This window comes from Arachis ipaensis, chromosome B03 (genome assembly GCF_000816755.2).
Source record: "Arachis ipaensis cultivar K30076 chromosome B03, Araip1.1, whole genome shotgun sequence".
NCBI lineage: Eukaryota > Viridiplantae > Streptophyta > Magnoliopsida > Fabales > Fabaceae > Arachis > Arachis ipaensis.
This window is the reverse complement of record NC_029787.2, coordinates 59352117-59373314: the sequence shown is the minus strand read 5'-3', so window position 1 is coordinate 59373314 and position 21198 is coordinate 59352117.

The following is a 21198-nucleotide window of genomic DNA, read 5'->3' as shown; positions in this document are numbered from 1 at the left end:
TAACCTTGCCTCCTTCAAGGATGCATAACTTGAGCTAAGAAGATTCAATTGAGATGTCCTCAGTTGCGTTGGAGAGCTGACATTCAAAGATTTCCAACGATATATAATAGTCTATAGTGTAACATGAAATGGAAGCTCAAATCAGAGTCTTCCTTAGGCCCCAAAAACAAGAAAATGAAGTTGAGATTCCAGGTAGCATGAATGAGCCACAAAGAGAGGATCGAGAGCGTTGCCAAGCAGGGAATGAACTGGCGTGTTCCCTGGCAATACCCATAACAATGCCAAGGCCAAGGAATTGGGCCATGGGAGGATCGAGCACGTTGCCAGTGGCGTGTTTGGCAAAAATGCCCCAACCAAGCCAGCCTGACCTTGCCTCCTTCAAGGATGCATAACCTGAGCTACAAAACTCCAAATGAGGTGATTCTAGTTGCATTGGAAAGTAGACATCAAGAGCTTTCTAATCATATATGGCACTACATGGTGAACACTAAATTTGAGGGAGAAACGCGGCCCAAAAGTGCATAGATAAGTTCCCTTCCTCTTCTCTTCTTCCTTAGTAGTAGTTTAGTCTACTTTGTAATTTTCATTTATGAATTCTTGAATTTTCAATTTGTGTTTTGAATTCTCACTCTTTATTTTCATGCACTTTAATTTCATGAAATTTAGTTTTCATTTGAGAGCAATGATCACTTAATTCCCTTTGCATTTGGAAATGAGCTCTGTTTCAATTTTGATTGAATTGATGTTTATTTCTTCTTCTCTTTTTCACTCTATCTTCATACATAGATATCTATTAGAATCCTTGCAAGAGAGTTTTATTCTTCAAAGATCTTTGGATCTATTAGAATCCTATTGTGAACCTTGAGAGAGGGATCATAGGATTCAGTTCGAGCTCTCTTGGCATAATGAAGTTGATTTTGATTTAGAGTTGGTATTGTGACATGTAACCTCTCTAATATTGGGGTCTTTGGATTTATGTAGTATGAGATTAGAAATCATGTTTGTTTTTTTCTAAGAAAGAGCTTTTGTGCTTCAAAGATTCAATTACCACCGAGAGGGGGATTGAGTCTACTTGAATTTCATGTGAGCCTCGAGAGAGATCATGGAATTCAGTTTGAGGCTCTTCTCTCATAATCCTCTTCATCAACACACTCTTAGTTGGTACATGATATTAACCTCTTTGAGTTGAGGTCTTGAGGGTTGTGTGGCTTTTGGATTAGAAATTGAACTTCACCTCTTCTCATGAGCAATTAGATCAAGAAATTAGCAATTGATTATGTGAAGAGAAATTAAATCACCAAGAGATTTGGGTTTAATTACTCATAATCCGCCAAGGATCTACCTTACATGATTGAGAAGGAGTGAGACCCATTAATTCATGAGGAATCAACATCTCTAATCCCTTATGCTTTTCATCTTTACTTTTCGTCGTTTACTTTCTTGCAATTTTACTTTCTAGCTCTTTACATTCATGTCATTTACTTTCCTTGCAAGTTATTGCTTTCCTTTACTTTCATGTCATTTACATTTGTTGTTTGCTCATCACTCCAAAATGATTGTCTAACTAGAATAATCAACTAACTATTGATTGCTTAATCCTTTAATCCTCGTGGGATCGACCTCACTCTAAATGAGTTTTATTACTTGATGCGACCCAGTATACTTGCCGGTTAAACGTGAATTTCTAATTTTAGCGTATCAAGTTTTTGGTGCCATTGCTGGAGATTAATTGTGAATAGTAATCTACCGGTGGTTGATTACCTAGATTAGACACTTTTTCTTTCTCTTTCTTTTAGTCATTTTTTTATACTTTCTTCTATTGTCCCCAACTATTTGTGTTAATGCCTCACCAAGAAATCCTTACTCGTGATAATCTTTTCTTTTGGTGATTGTGTTATTAACATACAATAGTTTCTTTTGCTTAGTTTCATTCCAAATAAATTGGCATATGATTGCATTCTAAGTTTGGTGTTGCTATGCAACAAAATTTGTTTCCAATCTTTCCTGGATACTTGCATCAATTCCAAGTGAAATTGTCACACTAAGTTTGGTGTGCCACTTATCTTTCATGCAATGTATCATGCCCACCCCACTTATTTTTGCAATCAATGTCTCTGTTTCTTGTGCCTTCATTGTCATTTTTTTATTTCGCTTGCTTGAACACATGTACTACTAACTCTCCATTGTTGAAGACACTCATGACCCATCATAAACCCCATTACCACTGTTTTAATTGTTGTTTGAGGACAAGCAATCATTCTAAGTTTGGTGTGGGAGGTGGAAGAGTATGAGGAAAATGACAACAATGTAGATGAAATACAAGGTGGTAAAGTTTCTTTTCCACTTATTTGTTTCCAGCACTTTAAATTGCATGACTGTCTTCCATTTTCTTTGTATGCATGTGTAATTACTCCTTATGAATAAGCATAATTTGGTATTTGATTTGTAACATGTTGTTATGATATCATGATTATCATCTTGAATTTTACTTGCACCCAATATCTCTAAGAATTCAACAAAGAAATAATTCTTTTAAAAGGAAAATGTTGAAGGGCAAGTAAAAGATTAAGAGGAGTGGAGGTTCTGATTGTATTATTGTGTATTGAGGTTACATGTTTGTGAAAACTTGCATGGGAGCTCATAGACAGGAAATGAAGTTTATAGAAGTATTATGAAATGTCTCAAACATCTATTGATCCAAGAAGCAGTAACAAAAGAAAACAAAAGAAAAAGAAAAACAAAGGACAAGCTCAAGGCTCTGAGCATCAATTACTAGGAAGAAAAAGAAAGAAACAAGAACTCAAAGAGTTATTGTCCTAGTTAAATGCTTGTGGTGGATTTGTGTCAAAGAGAGAGGCTTGAGCAAGTAAATCCTAAGGGGTGCTTCAACACCTAATACCTTAAAACCAACTGTTTTGGGAGTATTGATTTAAAGCTTATCTAAAGAGCCGCTTTGGGACATGACACTTAGAGTCAAGGCCAAGACACAAAAACTATAAGCTGCTTCAGGGTGATTATCTATAAAGAGACTTCCATAATATCATTTGAATGAAAGTCCTAAGATCTAAGACTTCCAAAATGTAAGGACTAACAAGCACTGGAATCCTTGCATAAGAACATATATTGGAGTTCACCCCACTATCTCTTATTCACTTCACCCACTAAGGCATCATAAGCAATTCTTCAATACATTCCAATTAAGAGAGTTCTTTGTGCATAGTTCCTTTCTTGCTTGAGGACAAGCAAGATTTAAGTTTGGTGTTGTGATGCCAGGGCATCTTGGCTAGTTTTACTAGCCATTTTTTGTATGCTTTAGGTTGGTTTTATGCATTTTCTTAGACAATAAGCAAGTATTTGGATGAGAATTGTATGCATGCCTTGATTCAATCAAACATTGTTAATTATGTGCATTTTCATGAGATTTATGCAAGAATTGTTTGATGTTATGAATGATACAAAATCTTGTGATTAGGCAAGGCTTTGATGCATGTGTTTGGTTGATGATAGGTGAAGCAAAGAGCCCTGAAGCTAGGAGGAAGAAGTTGAGGGCGTTGCCAACACCAAATTCAAGTTAGCAACGCCATTGAGACTTCACTCTAGGAAGAGCTCGAAGAGCATTGCCAAGAAGAGGATAAACTGGCGTGTTCATCAACAACGCCAACAACAATGCCAGGATCTTGGAGCAGAGCAAGGAAGAGCTAGAAGAGCGTTACCAAGTAGAGGATGAACTGGCGTGTATATCAACAACACCAGTAACAATGCCAAGGCCAAAAAAAGCAGGGAGTCACTAATACGTTGGAACTAGAGTGTTTGATGGCAACTTCACCAACAACTCCAGCAATTTTGGCAGGCTGACCTTACCTCCTTCAAGGATGCATAACTTGAGCTAGGAAGATTCAATTGAGATGTCCCCAGTTACGTTGGAGAGCTGACATTCAGAGATTTCCAACGATATATAATAGTCTATAGTGTAACATGAAATGGAAGATCAAACCATAGTCATTTTTAGGCCCCAAAAACAAGAAATGAAGTTGAGATTCAAGGTGGCATGAATGAGCCACAAAGAGAGGATCGAGAGCGTTGCCAGGCAGGGAATGAATTGGCGTGTTCCCTGGAAATTCCCATAACAATTCCAAGGCCAAGGAATTGGGCCATGGGAGGATCGAGCACGTTGCCAGTGGCGTGTTTGGCAAAAACGCCCCAACCAAGGCAGCCTGACCTTGCCTCCTTCAAGGATGCATAACATGAGCTACAAAACTCCAAATGATGTGATTCTAGTTGCATTGGAAATTAGACATCAAGAGCTTTCCAACCATATATGGCACTACATGGTGAACACTAAATTTGAGGGAGAAACGTGGCCTGAAAATCCATAGATAAACATGGTATCAACCTGTAGTAAGGCCAGCTGACCTCTTCATCTTCCATGGAGTATATCTTGAGCTCTAGAGCTTTAAACGATGAAATCTCAGTGGCATTGGAAAGTAAACATCAAGAGCTTCCCAACCATATATCATAATATTGGGGGCTGGATACGGGGGGGAGAACACACACAGACACTCTTCATTGGCACACTCCATTGGGAGTGGGTCTTCGGACCCCTCTCCTCATACTCTTTTCTCCCCTTTCTCTTCTCTTCTTCCTTAGTAGTAATTTAGTTTAATTTGTAATTTTCATTTATGAATTCTTGAATTTTCAATTGGTGTTTTGAATTCTCACCCTTTATTTTCATGCACTTTAATTTCATGAAATTTAGTTTTCATTTGAGAGCAATGATCACTTAATTCCCTTTGCATTTGGGAAAGGAGCTCTGTTTCAATTTTGATTGAATTGATGTTTATTTCTCCGTCTCTTCTTCACTCTATCTTCATACTTGGATATCTATTAGAATCCTTGCAAGAGAGTTTTATTCTTCAAAGATCTTTGGATCTATTAGAATCCTATTGTGAACCTTGAGAGAGGGATCATAGGATTCAGTTTGAGCTCTCTTGGCATAATGAAGTTGATTTTGATTTAGAGTTGGTATTGTGACATGTAACCTCTCTAATATTGGGGTCTTTGGATTTATGTAGTATGAGATTAGAAATCATGTTTGTTTTTTTCTAAGAAAGAGCTTTTGTGCTTCAAAGATTCAATTACCACTGAGAGGGGGATTGAGTCTACTTGAATTTCATGTGAGCCTCGAGAGAGGGACATGGAATTCAGTTTGAGGCTCTTCTATCATAATCCTCTTCATCAACACACTCTTAGTTGGTACATGACATATAACCTCTTTGAGTTGAGGTCTTGAGGGTTGTGTGGCTTTTAGATTAGAAATTGAACTTTACCTCTTCTCATGAGCAATTAGATCAAGAGATTAGCAATTGATTATGTGATGAGAAATTAAATCACCAAGAGATTGGGGTTTAATTACTCATAATCTGCCATGGATCTACCTTACATCATTGAGAAGGAGTGAGACCCTTTAATTCATGAGGAATCAACATCTCTAATCCCTTATGCTTTCCATCTTTACTTTCCGTCATTTACTTTCTTGCAATTTTACTTTCCAGCTCTTTACATTCATGTCATTTACTTTCCTTGCAAGTTATTTCTTTCCTTTACTCTCATGTCATTTACATTTGTTGTTTGATCATCACTCCAAAATGATTGTCTAACTAGAATAATCAACTAACTATTGATTGCTTAATCCTTTAATCCTCGTGGGATCGACCTCACTCTAAGTGAGTTTTATTACTTGATGCGACCCGGTATACTTGCCGGTTAAACGTGAATTTCTAATTTTTGCGTATCAAGTTTTTGGCACCGTTGCCGGGGATTAATTGTGATTAATAATCTACCGGTGGTTGATTACCTAGATTAGACACTTTTTCTTTCTCTTTCTTTTAGTCATTTTTTTATACTTTCTTCTATTGTCCCCAACTATTTGTGTTAATGCCTCACCAAGAAATCCTTACTCGTGACAATCTTTTCTTTTGGTGATTGTGTTATTAACATACAATAGTTTCTTTTGCTTAGTTTCATTCCAAATAAATTGGCATATGATTGCATTCTAAGTTTGGTGTTGCTATGCAACAAAATTTGTTTCCAATCTTTCCTGGATACTTGCATCAATTCCAAGTGAAATTGTCACACTAAGTTTGGTGTGCCACTTATCTTTTATGCAATGTATCATGCACACCCCACTTGTTTTTGCAATCAATGTCTCTGTTTCTTGTGCCTTCATTGTCATTTTTTTATTTCGCTTGCTTGAACACATGTACTACTAACACTCCATTGTTGAAGACACTCATGACCCATCATAAACCCCATCACCACTGTTTTAATTGTTGCTTGAGGACAAGCAATCATTCTAAGTTTGGTGTGGGAGGTGGAAGAGTATGAGGAAAATGACAACAATGAAGATGAAATACAAGGTGGTAAAGTTTCTTTTCCGCTTATTTGTTTCCAGCACTTTAAATTGCATGACTGTCTTCCATTTTCTTTGTATGCATGTGTAATTACTCCTTGTGAATAAGCATAATTTGGTATTTGATTTGCAACATGTTGCTATGATATCATGATTATCATCTTGAATTTTACTTGCACCCAATATCTCTAAGAATGCAACAAAGAAATAATTCTTTTGAAAGGAAAATGTTGAAGAATTTTATAAATCTTGGGGCAAGTAAAAGATTAAGAGGAGTGGAGGTTCTGATTGTATGATTGTGTATTGAGGTTACATGTTTGTGAAAACTTGCATGGGAGCTCATAGACAGGAAATGAAGTTTAGAGAAGTATTGTGAAATGTCTCAAACATCTATTGATCCAAGAAGCAGTAACAAAAGAAAACAAAAGAAAAAGAAAAACAAAGGACAAGCTCAAGGCTCTGAGCATCAACTCCTAGGAAGAAAAAGAAAGAAACAAGAACTCAAAGAGTTATTGTCCTAGTTAAATGCTTGTGGTGGATTTGTGTCAAAGAGAGAGGCCTGAGCAAGTAAATCCTAAGGGGTGCTTCAACACCTAATACCTTAAAACCAACTGGTTTAGGAGTATTGATTGAAAGCTTATCTAAAGAGCCGCTTTGGGACATGACACTTAGGGTCAAGGCCAAGACACAAAAACTATAAGCTGCTTCAGGGTGATTATCTATAAAGAGACTTCCATAATATCATTTGAATGAAAGTCTTGGGATCTAAGACTTCCAAAATGTAAGGACTAACAAGCAATGGAATCCTTGCATAAGCACATATATTGGAGTTCACCCCACTATCTCTTATTCACTTCACCCACTAAGGCATCATAAGCAATTCTTTAATTCATTCCAATTAAGAGAGTTCTTTGTGCATAGTTCCTTTCTCGCTTGAGGACAAGCAAGATTTAAGTTTGGTGTTGTGATGCCAGGGCATCTTGGCTAGTTTTACTAGCCATTTTTTGTATGCTTTAGGTTGGTTTCAGGCATTTTCTTAGACAATAAGCAAGTATTTGGATGAGAATTGTATGAATGCCTTGATTCAATCAAACATTGTTAATTATGTGCATTTTCAAGAGATTTATGCAAGAATTGTTTGATGTTATGAATGATGCGAAATCTTGTGATTTAGCAACACTTTGATGCATGTGTTTGGTTGATGATAGGTGAAGCAAAGAGCCCTGGAGCTAGGAGGAAGAAGTTGAGGGCGTTGCTAACTCCAAATTCAAGTTAGCAACGCCATTGAGACTTAACTCTAGGAAGAGCTCGAAGAGCGTTGCCAAGCAGAGGATGAACTGGCGTGTTCATCAACAATGCCAGCAACAACGCCAAGGCCAAGGCAAGCAGAGAGTCACTAGTACGTTGGCACTAGAGTGTTTGATGGCAACTTCACCAACAACTCCAGCAATTTTGGCAGGCTGACCTTGCCTCCTTCAAGGATGCATAACTTGAGCTAGAAAGATTCAATTGAGATGTCCTCAGTTGTGTTGGAAAGCTGACATTCAGAGGTTTCCAAAGATATATAATAGTCTATAGTGTAACATGAAAAGGAAGCTCAAATCATAGTCATCCTTAGGCCCCAAAAACAAGAAAATGAAGTTGAGATTCAAGGTGGCATGAATGAGCCACAAAGAGAGGATCGAGAGCGTTGCCAGGCAGAGAATGAACTGGCGTGTTCCCTGGCAACACCCATAACAATGCCAAGGCCAAGGAATTGGGCCAGGGGAGGATCGAGCATGTTGCCAGTGGCGTGTTTGGCAAAAACGCCCCAACCAAGGCAGCCTGACCTTGCCTCCTTCAAAGATGCATAACTTGAGCTACAAAACTCCAAATGAGGTGATTTCAGTTGCATTGGAAAGCAGACGTCAAGATCTTTACAACCATATTTGGCACTACATGGTGGACACTAAATTTGAGGGAGAAACTCGGCCCGAAAGTGCATAGATAAACATGGTATCATACTGTAGTAAGGCCAGCTGACCTCTTCATCTTCCATGGAGTATATCTTGAGCTCTAGAGCTTTAAATGATGAAATCTTAGTGGTAATTTAATTTAATTTGTAATTTTCATTTATGAATTCTTGAATTTTCAATTTGTGTTTTGAATTCTCACTCTTTATTTTCATGCACTTTAATTTCATGAAATTTAGTTTTGATTTGAGAGCAATGATCACTTAATTCCCTTTGCATTTGGGAAAGGAGCTCTGTTTCAATTTTGATTGAATTGATGTTTATTTTTCTTTCTCTTCTTCACTCTATCTTTATACTTGGATATCTATTAGAATCCTTGCATGAGAGTTTTGTTCTTCAAAGATCCTTGGATATATTAGAATCCTATTGTGAACCTTGAGAGAGGGATCATAGGATTTAGTTTGAGCTCTCTTGGCATAATAAAGTTGATTTTGATTTAGAGTTGGTATTGTGACATGTAAACTCTCTAATATTGAGGTCTTTGGATTTATATAGTATGATATTAGAAATCATGTTTGTTTTTTTTCTAAGAAAGAGCTTTTGTGCTTCAAAGATTTAATTACCACCGAGAGGGGGATTGAATCTACTTGAATTTCATGTGAGCCTCGAGAGAGGGATCATGGAATTCAGTTTGAGGCTCTTCTCTCATAATCCTCTTCATCAACACACTCTTAGTTGGTACGTGACATATAACCTCTTTGAGTTGAGGTCTTGAGGGTTGTGTGGCTTTTGGATTAGAAATTGAACTTCACCTCTTCTCATGAGTAATTAGATCAAGAGATTGGCAATTGATTATGTGAAAAGAAATTAAATCACCAAGAGATTGGGGTTTAATTACTCATAATCCACCATAGATCTACCTTACATGATTGAGAAGGAGTGAGACCCATTAATTCATGGGGAATCAACATCTCTAATCCCTTATGCTTTCCGTCTTTACTTTTCGTCATTTACTTTCTTGCAATTTTACTTTCCAGCTCTTTACATTCATGTCATTTACTTTACTTGCAAGTTATTGCTTTCCTTTACTTTCATGTCATTTACATTTATTGTTTGCTCATCACTCCAAAATGATTGTCTAACTAGAATAATCAATTAACTATTGATTGCTTAATCCTTTAATCCTCGTGGGATCGACCTAACTCTAAGTGAGTTTTATTACTTGATGCGACCCGGTATACTTGCTGGTTAAACGTGAATTTCTAATTTTTGCATATCAATTTTTTGGTGTCCTCTATGAAAGAAGAAGCCAAGGCAGTATCAACTGACTTTAGTCCTCAGGAACAAGTTACTGAACTCAATCAGCAACTATCTTCTATAACAAGGCAGTTAGCAGAAGTTAAGGAGATGCTACAAGAAACCAAAAATGCTAACAAGGATATTGAATCACAATTGAATCAGACAAAACAGCAGTTATCAAAACAGATAACAGAGGAGTGCCAAGCAATTCAATTAAGAAGTGGAAAAATATTAAATACCTCAACTCAAAGCAGCAGAAAGCCAAGAAAAGAACTGCTGACAGAAGATGAGCAACCTGCTACCCAAAATCCCTCTGAGGACAGTAAGACCCTAGAGAGGAATAAGTCTGGCGTTCAAACGCCAGAAAAGGGTGAAAAACTGGCGTTAAATGCCCAATCCATGTTCAGTGCTGGCATTCAAATGCCAAAGAGGGATCAGACACCTGCAAGTGCTGATAATAACTCCCTCAAGAAGGCTTCTCAACCTGCCTCTATAGGAAATAAACCTGCAGCAACTAAGGTTGAAGAATATAAAGCCAAAATGCCTTATCCTCAGAAACTCCGCCAAGCGGAACAGGATAAACAATTTGCCCACTTTGTAGACTATCTTAGGACTCTTGAAATAAAGATTCCGTTTGCAGAGGCACTTGAGCAAACACCCTCTTATGCTAAGTTCATGAAAGAGATCTTAAGTCATAAGAAGGATTGGAGAGAAACAGAAAAAGTTTTTCTCACTCAAGAATGCAGTGCAGTCATTCTAACAAGCTTACCAGAAAAGCTTAAGGATCCCGGAAGCTTTATGATACCATGCACATTAGAGGGTGCTTGTACCAAGACAGCTATATGTGATCTTGGGGCAAGCATCAACCTAATCCCTGCATCCACTATCAGAAAGCTTGAATTGACTGAAGAGGTCAAACTAACCCGGATCTGTCTTCAACTTGCTGATGGCTCCATTAAATACCCATCAGGCATAATTGAGGACATGATTGTCAAGGTTGGGCCATTTGCCTTCCCTACTGACTTTGTAGTGCTGGAAATGGAGGAGCACAAGAGTGCAACTCTCATTCTAGGAAGACCATTCCAAGCAACTGGACGAACCCTCATTGAAGAAGGACTGCTGATGCTGTTGGATTCTGATCTCCCTGCACTCAAAGTGGATTTTCTGGAGCTACAGAACTGAAAATGACACGCTTCCAATTGCGTTGGAAAGTAGACATCCAGGGCTTTCCAGCAATGTATAATAGTCCATACTTTGAACGCGTTTAGACGACGTAAAAGGGCGTTGAACGCCAGTTCTACGCTGTTGTCTGGAGTTAAACGCCAGAAACAAGTCACAAACCAGAGTTGAACGCCAGAAATACGTTACAACCTGGCGTTCAACTTCAGAAAGAGCCTCTACACGTGTAACATTCAAGCTCAGCCCAAGCACACACCAAGTGAGCCCCGGAAGTGGATTTATGCATTAATTACTTACTTCTGTATACCCTAGTAGCTAGTTTATTATAAATAGGACTTTTTACTATGATTGGATGAAGACAGCAGGAAAGCAGAGGTTTAGAGGGACGAAAGCATCTCCATGCATTTATCTGAAATTCTCATCAAGGATTTACATAAGTATTTCTATCCCTATTTTATTATTAATATTCGAAAACTCCATAACCATTCTATATCCGCCTAACTGAGATTTAGAAGATGACCATAGCTTGCTTCATACCAACAATCTCCGTGGGATCGACCCTTACTCGCGTAAGGTTTATTACTTGGACGACCCAGTGCACTTGCTGGTTAGTTGTGCGAAGTTGTGATAAAAAGTTGAGATTACAATTGAGCGTACCATGTTGATGGCGCCATTGATGATCACAATTTCGTGCACCAGCTATGCAGCATCCAGACACATCAGAAGACTACCTGAGTGGTTATATTATTGACTCCCTGGTGAAAGAGGTCAATATGACTGAGAGTCTCGAATCAGAGCTAGAGGACATTTTTAAAGATATTCATCCTGATCTGGAGGAACCAGAGGAAATAAAAGAACCTCTGAAAACTCCTCAGGAAGAGGAGAAACCTCCTAAACCCGAGCTCAAACCACTACCACCATCCCTGAAATATGCATTTCTGGGAGAAGGTGACACTTTTCCTGTAATCATAAGCTCTGCTTTAGAGCCACAGGAAGAGAAAGCACTAATTCAGGTGCTAAGGACACACAAGACAGCTCTTGGGTGGTCCATAAGTGATCTTAAGGGCATTAGCCCAGCCAAATGCATGCACAAGATCCTATTGGAGGATGATGCTAAGCCAGTGGTTCAACCACAGAGGCGGCTAAATCCCGCCCTGAAGGAGGTGGTGCAGAAAGAGGTCACTAAGTTACTAGATGCTGGGATTATTTATCCTATTTCTGATAGCCCCTGGGTGAGCCATGTCCATGTTGTCCCTAAGAAGGGAGGTATGACAGTAGTTCATAATGAAAAAAATGAACTGGTTCCTACAAGAACAGTTACAGGGTGGCTTATATGTATTGACTACAGAAGGCTCAATACAGCCACCAGGAAGGATCACTTCCCTTTACCATTCATAGACCAGATGCTAGAAAGACTAGCAGGTCATGAATACTACTGCTTTTTGGATGGCTATTCAGGTTACAACCAAATTGCAGTAGGTCATCAGGACCAAGAGAAAACAGCATTCACATGTCCATCTGGAGTATTTGCATACAGAAGAATGCCTTTTGGTCTGTGCAATGCACCTGCAACCTTTCAGAGGTGCATGCTCTCTATCTTCTCTGATATGTTAGAGAAATTTCTGGAAGTCTTCATGGATGACTCCTCAGTATTTGGAGACTCATTTAGCTCCTGTCTTAACCATCTAGCACTTGTTCTGAAAAGATGCCAAGAGACTAACCTAATTTTAAATTGGGAAAAATGTCACTTTATGGTGACTGAAGAAATTGTCATTGGGTATAAAATTTTGAACAAGGGAATAAAGGTGGATCAAGCTAAGGTAGAGGTAATTGAAAAATTACCACCACCCACCAATGTTAAGACAATCAAAAGCTTTCTGGGGCATGCAGGATTCTATAGGAGGTTTATAAAGGATTTTTCAAAAATCGCAAAACCTCTGAGCAATCTGCTAGCTGTTGACACGCCATTTGTGTTTGACACAGAGTGTCTGCAGGCGTTTAAAACTCTGAAAGCTAAGCTGGTCACAGCACCAGTTATTTCTACACCAGACTGGACATTACCATTCAAACCAATGTGTGATGGCAGTGACCATGCCATAGGTGCAGTATTGGGACAGAGGCATAACAAGCTTCTGCATGTCATTTATTATGCTAGCCGTGTTTTAAATGATGTACAGAAAAATTACACAACCACATAAAAAGAGCTGCTTGCAGTGGTTTATGCCATTGACAAGTTTAGATCATACTTAGTAGGATCAAAAGTGATTGTGTACACTGACCATGCTGCTCTTAAATATCTACTCACAAAGCAGGATTCAAAGCCCAGGCTCATAAGATGGGTGTTGCTTCTGCAAGAGTTTGATATAGAAATAAGAGATAGAAAAGGGACAGAGAATCAAGTAGCTGATCACCTGTCCCGGATAGAACCAGTAGCAGGAGCATCCCTCCCTCCTACTGAGATCTCTGAAACCTTTTCGGATGAGCAATTATTTGCCACTCAGGAAGCTCCGTGGTTTGCAGACATTACAAACTATAAGACTCAAGGTTCTTCTTCTGTAACCATGGAGAGGAAGCATGAAAAGCTTCTATCAATACAGAGTCAAACAAAACCCCCACATTCAAACTCTAAGTTTGGTGTTGGGAGGCCACAACTAAACTCTAAGTTTGGTGTTGAGAGGCCCCAACTGCTCTGATTATCTGTGAGGCTCCATGAGAGCTCACTGTCAAGCTATTGACATTAAAGAAGTGCTTGTTGGAAGGCAACCCAATGTTATTTAATTATATCTATTTATTTTCCATTGCTATTTTATGTTTTCTTTAGGTTGATGATCATGTGAAGTCACAAAAACAACTGAAAAATCAAAAACAAGAATGAAAAACAGCATTAAAAATAGCTCACCCTTGAGGAAGAGTTTACTGGCGTTTAAACGCCAGTAAGAAGCATCAAACTGGCGTTTAACGCCAGAAAGAAGCATCAAGCTGGCGTTAAACGCCAGAAACAAGCACCAGACTGGCGTTTAACGCCAGAACAGAGCATCAAGTTGGCGTTTAACGCCAAGAAAGGGAGAAAAGCTGGCGTTTAACGCCAGAAACAAGCAGCAGTCGGGTGTTAAACGCCAGGATTGCATACTAAGGGCGTTTTTGCATGCCTCAATGGAGCAGGGATGATAAGTACTTGACCCCTCAGGATCTGTAGACCCTACAAGATCCCCATCTGCCACACCTTTCCATACACACTTCCCCCCTTGGCCGAACCCACCACACACCTCCTTCTCCTCCTTTCCTCCTTCTTTTGCTCGAAGACGAGCTAACATTTTATGTTTGGTGTGGAAAAAGCATTGCTATTTTGTTTTTCCATAACCACTAATGCCTCAAGGGATTCACTTCCTCCACAAAACTATTGGGAGCAGATTAACACCTCCCTAGGGGAATTAAGTTCCAACATGGGACAACTAAGGGTGGAGCACCAAGAGCATTCCATCCTCTTCCATGAAATTAGAGAAGATCAAAGAGCTATGAAGGAGGAGCAACAAAGGCAAGGAAGAGGCATAGAGGAGCTCAAGAGCACTATTGGTTCTTCAAAAGGAATAAAGACGCCACCCTCACTAAGGTGGACCTGTTTCTTAATCTCCTTGTCTATTTATTTTTTGTTTTCGTTCTCTATGCTTTGTTTATGTTTGTGTCTTCATTACATGATCATTAATATCTAGTGTCTATGTCTTAAAGCTATGAATGTCCTATGAATCCATCACCTTTCTTAAATGAAAAATGTTTTAATTACAAAAGAACAAGAAGTACATGATTTCGAATTCATCCTTGAAACTAGTTTAATTATTTTGATGTGGTGACAATACTTTTTGTTTTCTGAATGAATGCTTGAACAGTGCATATGTCTTTTGAATTTGTTGTTTATGAATGTTAAAACTTTTGGCTCTTGAAAGAATGATGGAAAAGGAGAAATGTTATTGATAATCTGAAAAATCATAAAATTGATTCTTGAAGCAAGAAAAAGCAGTGAATGACAAAGCTTGCGGAAAAAAAATAATAAAAAAAAGAGAAAGAAAAAGGAAAAGCAAGCAGAAAAAGCCAATAGCTCTTTAAACTAAAAGGCAAGAGCAAAAAGCCAGTAACCCTTTAAACCAAAAGGCAAGGGTAATAAAAAAGGATCCAAGGCTTTGAGCATTAATGGATAGGAGGGCCCAAAGGAATAAAATCCTGGCCTAAGCGGCTAAACCAAGTTGTCCCTAATCATGTGCTTGTGGCGTGAAGGTGTCAAGGCAAAAGCTTGAGACTAAGCAGTTAAAGTCGTGATCTAAAGCAAAAAGAGTGTGCTTAAGAACCCTAGACACCTCTAATTGGGGACTTTAGCAAAGCTGAGTCACAATCTGAAAAGGTTCACCCAGTTACGTGTCTGTGGCATTTATGTATCCGGTGGTAATACTGGAAAACAAATTGCTTAGGGCCACGGCCAAGATTCATAAAGTAGCTGTGTTCAAAAATCAACATACTGAACTAGGAGAATCAATAACACTATCTAAATTCTGAGTTCCTATAGATGCCAATCATTTTAAACTTCAAAGGATAAAGTGAGATGCCAAAACTGTTCAGAGGCAAAAAGCTACTAGTCCCGCTCATCTAGTTGGAGCTAAGTTTCATTGATACTTTGGAATTTATACTATATTCTCTTCTTTTTATCCTAATTGATTTTCAGTTGCTTGGGGACAAGCAACAATTTACGTTTGGTATTGTGATGAGCGGATAATTTATACGCTTTTTGGCATTGTTTTCTAGTAGTTTTTAGTATAATTTAGTTAGTTTTTACTATGTTTTTATTAGTTTTTATGCAAAAATTACATTTCTAGACTTTACTATGAGTTTGTGTATTTTTCTGTGATTTCAGGTATTTTCTGGCTGAAATTGAGGGACCTGAGCAAAAATCTGATTCAGAGGCTGAAAAAGGACTGCAGATGCTGTTGGATTCTGACCTCCCTGCACTCGAAATGGATTTTCTCGAGCTACAGAAACCCAATTGGTGCGCTCTCAATTGCGTTGGATAGTAGACATCTAGGGCTTTCCAGCAATATATAATAGTCTATACTTTGCCCAAGTTTTGACGATGCAAATTGGCGTTTAACGCCAAGTCTTTACCCTATTCTAGCGTTAAATGCCAGAAACAGGCTGCAAACCAGAGTTAAACGCCAGAAATAGGCTTCAACCTAGTGTTTAACTCCAAGAGAAGTCACTACACGTGTAAAGCTCAATGCTCAGCCCAAGCACACACCAAGTGGGCCCTGGAAGTGGATTTCTGCACTATCTACACTTAGTTACTTATTTTCTGTAACCCTAGCTACTAGTTTAGTATAAAAATAACTTTTAGAGACTTACTATGTACCTGATAATATTTTACACATTTCACATTGTATTTCTGATGGCATGAGTCTCTAAATCCCATGACTGGGGGTGAGGAGCTCTGCTATGTTTCGATGAATTAATGCAATTACTACTGTTTTTTCATTCAATCACGCTTATTTCTATTCTAAGATATTCACTCGCACTTCACCCTGATGAATGTGATGATCCGTGACACTCATCATCATTCTCACCTATGAACGTCTGCCTGACAACCACCTCCGTTCTATCTGCACTAGCTTGAGTGTGTATCTCTTAGCCTCTTGGTTCATGATCTGAGTCTTCGTGGTATAGGCTAGAATTATTGACGGCCATTCCTGAGATCCAGAAAGTCTAAACCTTGTCTGTGGTATTCCAAGTAGGATCTGGGAAGGGATGACTGTGATGTGCTTCAAACTCGTGAGTGTTGAGCGTAGTGACAGATGCAAAAGAATCAATGGATTCTATTCCAACATGAGTGAGAACCGACAGATGATTAGTCGTGCGGTGATAGCGCATTTGGACCATTTTCACTGAGAGGATGGATGGTAGCCATTAACAATGGTGATCCACCAACATACAGCTTGCCAAGGAAGGAAACCTGCGTGCGTGAAGAAGAAGACAGTAGGAAAGCAGAGATTCAGAAGACAGAGCATCTCCAAAACCTCAATCTGTTCTCCATTACTGCATAACAAGTATCATTTATTTTATGCTATTTACTCTTCATAAATATAATCACTCTTATCATTGATTTCCTGACTAAGAATTACAAAATAACCATAGCTTGCTTCAAGCCGACAATCTCCGTGGGATCGACCCTTACTCACGTAAGGTATTACTTGGACGACCCAGTGTACTTACTGGTTAGTTGTGCGGAATTACAAAAGTGTGATTGTAATTTCGTGCACTATGTGCCACGCTATTTCAACTTTCCAGAAGTTAAGAAGAAGAGGAAGATGGCCTGGGCGTGCCACTTGGGCTCGAAGGCGTGACACGCCAGGCTATCCAGGGCGTTAAAAAGGCCTGGGCGTGCCACTTGGGCTCGAAGGCGTGGCACGCCAGGCTAACACAAGTGATCAAAAGACCCTGGGCATGCCACTTGGGCTCGAAAGCATGGCACGCCAGGGATGCTAATGAAGGAGGGCGTGCCACTTGAGAATTGGGCGTGGCACGCCAAGCCAGAATCAGAGTAAGGCGTGGCACGCCACTGAAGTGCTAACCACACGCCAGCTGTGAGATCACGTTTATTGAGTTTCTTTTCCCTCTAAAATGTAATTTTATTTTCACTTTTGTATTTTCTTTATTTTCTAGTGCTAGAAGTAGTATAAATACCCCCTAAAAGTACCGAAAAAGGGGGTTAAGCAGTTGAGCTATTAGTTGAAGCATAGTTAGATTCACTTTTTCCATCTCTTACTTTTCCTTGAGCTATGAGTAGCTAAATTCCCTCTCATTGAGAGAGAGAGCTCTGTTGTACTTGATGGATTAATGATAGTGAATTTCTTCTTCTCTTCATCTTTTCTTTGATTTTCTAGAAGGAATTTCGTTCTTCATGCTACTGTTCAATCACCTTGGAAAAGGGGTTGAATGAAAAATGGGTTTCATGGGAACCTGATAAACCCATATTTTATGATATATTTTGTTCTTAGTTTGAGTGATTTATTCAACCCTTTACCCACTTATTCATATTAATTGTATGGTTTTACTTTCCCTTCCTTATTATGTGATGTATGTGAAAAACATGATTCCTATGCTTTTAAATTAATTATTTTAATTACCTTTATCTCCATTCGATGCTGTGATTAGTGTGTTGAGTAGTTTCAGATCTTCTAAGGCAGGAATGACTTAAAGGATGGAAAAGGAAACATACAAAAATGGAAGGAAAGCGCAAAACGGAGTTTCTGAAGAAACTGGCATCCACGCGATCACATGGGCGACGCGGACGCATGCCAAGCGCGAATCAACAGCGACGCGGCCGCATGACTGATGCGACCGCACGCCTCAAGCAGAACACATATGACGCGGCTGCATGACTGATGCGACCGCGTGAAAAGAAAAGCTCCGAATGACGCGACCGCGTGACCCACGCGGACGCGTGATAGAGGCCACGCACCAGAAATTGCAGAAAACGCTCATAGCGAATTCTGAAGCCCTTTTTGGCCCAGATCCAAGTCCAGAAGGCATAGACCAGGGGTTATGAAGTGAGGGAATGCATCCATTCAGGAGCTCGCCAATTTTTACTTTCCATGAATTAGATTTAGTTTGGAGAGAGGTTTTCTCCTCTATCTTTAGGATTAGGATCTAGAATTAGGATTTTTATTCACTTTCAGGATTATCTCTTTTGATCAGGTTTAATATTCCTTTTATTTACTTTTGCAAGTCACTTTATGAATCCTTTCATGTTACAGATCACTCTTTTATTAATGTTATTTGAGGTATTTCAGTTTAATATTGATTTCTTTTATTTATGCTATTGTTGCTTTTACTCTGAAGACATTTTTATTCCAGTAGATTTACTTTCCCCCTTTTGATTTTGGTTAAGAAATCAGTAACTCAGGAGTTGTCAAACTCAAAAATGATTGATAATTGTTATCTTGTTAATTGAATTGAACTTCAATAATCCCAATCTTTTCTTAGGAAATAAATAGGATCCGAAGATCAAACCAATTAATCCATTGACTTTCCTTTATATTAGTAAAGGCTAACGAAGTGGAATTACGATTCAATTATTATCATCATTGATAAGGATAGCCAGGATAGGACCTCTAATTTCTCATACCTTGCCAAAAGTTTGCTTTACAGTTATTTATTTATTTTAATTGCCATTTAATTTACTTGTCATTAAATTACTCATTCCCCATTCTTGAAACCCCAAATTTACAATCTCCATAACCAATAATAAGAACATACTTCCCTGCAGTTCCTTGAGAAGACGACCCGAGGTTAAATACTCGGTTATCAATTTTAAGGGGTTTGTTACTTGTGACAACCAAAACGTTTGTAAGAAAGGTTGATTGCTTGGTTTAGTAACTATACTTGCAACGAGTATTTACCATAACCTCTAAACCATCAATCTTCCGTTCATCAAAATGGCGCCGTTTCCAGGGAGCTGCTAACGTGTGCCTTATTATTGGTTATTGTAAATATTTTTCTTTTACTTGTTTATTTATTTCTGTTTTTCCTTTTTAATTTTATTTGCTACTATGGACTCTCACCCCTCTTGCTTTGAGTTTGGCTCTAACTTTGTTGAAGGAAACAGAAGTTATAGCAGGAATATGCATCAAGGTCAAACCAATCAAGGATGGATAGAGCCAAGAGGATCTAATCAATCCTTTAGGCAACAACACCCTCCAAGATATAATGGACAACGACCATTCTACAATGCATACCCAGCTGATAGATATGGTGGACAACCTTGTAACTACCAACAAGTCCCACCTCGTGCCTATAGACCATCCTCTCAACATAACCTCGAACCACCACACTCAGAAGCTTCTCTTCACCATTCGCCACCACGTGATCCCTATTTACCCCAATTCCAATCCAATCACTCCCAAGCACCACCACTTTCCTATGTTTTATGTCCAAATCCATCACCCCGAGAATCAGAGGTTCGCCTCAAGGCAACAGTAAATAAACTTCAAATAACCATTCGACAACTGGAGCAAGCAGTAATTCAATTAGCTTCTAGACGCGCGAACATTCAAGGACCAACCACAGCCCCATGTGGACAATCTAACAAAATGCGTAGCATGAAGGAGACACTAGAAACTCTAGTGGACAAGACAGAGCATGAATTCGTACTAGAACAAGTAGAAGAAGCTGTCATTGTACAAGAAGAAGAGTTGGTTGAAGATCTAGGAGACGCTGAACCTCCATGGGAATCCAGAGTTGAGGAGAACTCCGTCAAGGACGTTACAGTTGATGCTAAGGAGGATATTTCACAATCCCCAAGGCAAGTCGTTTATGAAGAACTAGACGGAATAACCCAGGACACAAATTCCCTTGATGATGATAGTCACAAGTCTAGCTCTCTTAGTAATGAACTTGCATCTGCAAGTAAATTCTCTGAGATCGAAGAATCTTCCCCAAATGAATACGAAGATGATGCAGAGGTAGATTTCTCTCAACCTCCAATCTATGACTCAAGTGATGAGGAAGACATAGAAGACTTTGACCAGGATACAGATGCATTTGAAGAATCTTGCGAAGAAGTGGAGGAATTCACAGAAGAGCACAAGGGAGTAGAACTTACCGAACCACCAGAAACACCTACCCCAAGGCCATTACCGCCCAATACAAGCTTCAAGTGGGTACAATCCTTAACCTTTAACTTTACTTTTTCACTTGAATATGGTTTGCTTGAAACAGATGGCCAGCTTAGAGCTTTCTGTGGCTTTAAGAATAAGAGGGAAATGGCTCGTGCTCAGAGATGGTGTACAAGGTTCAATAAGGTTCCACGCTTCAACTTGAAGTGCACGGATTGGTATCATGTTCAATCGAATGGATCTCGGAAAACGTTTGGTCACTATGGTGAGAATCTACTTTCTAAACCGCCCGGATGAAAAAATATAGATCAAGACAGAGGCGAATTTAAAAACAAGGCTTGGGATCATGGATTCTATTATGACATTCGTCACCCCGGGAGCCTGAGACTCTGTTTGAAGCTGCTCAGAAGCTTTACATGCCTAGTTTGGGACCCAAGAGGCTATTGGCATTCCAAGGATTGGTGGAGATTTCTGGATGAATTTAAGCATAAGCCGCCATAGCAGGAAGCTCTTCCAATGTCCAACTTAAGGACTTTAACTAAAAGTGCTAGGTGGGAGACAACCCACCATGGTATGATCGTTCCTTTTGTAATTTTAATTTTATTTAGTTTTGTTTGTTTTTGAATTTTATTTTAGTTTATTGAACCTGGAATCATGCGTAGCATTCACATTAAGCACTGCATTCTGCATATTACATTCCGCATTC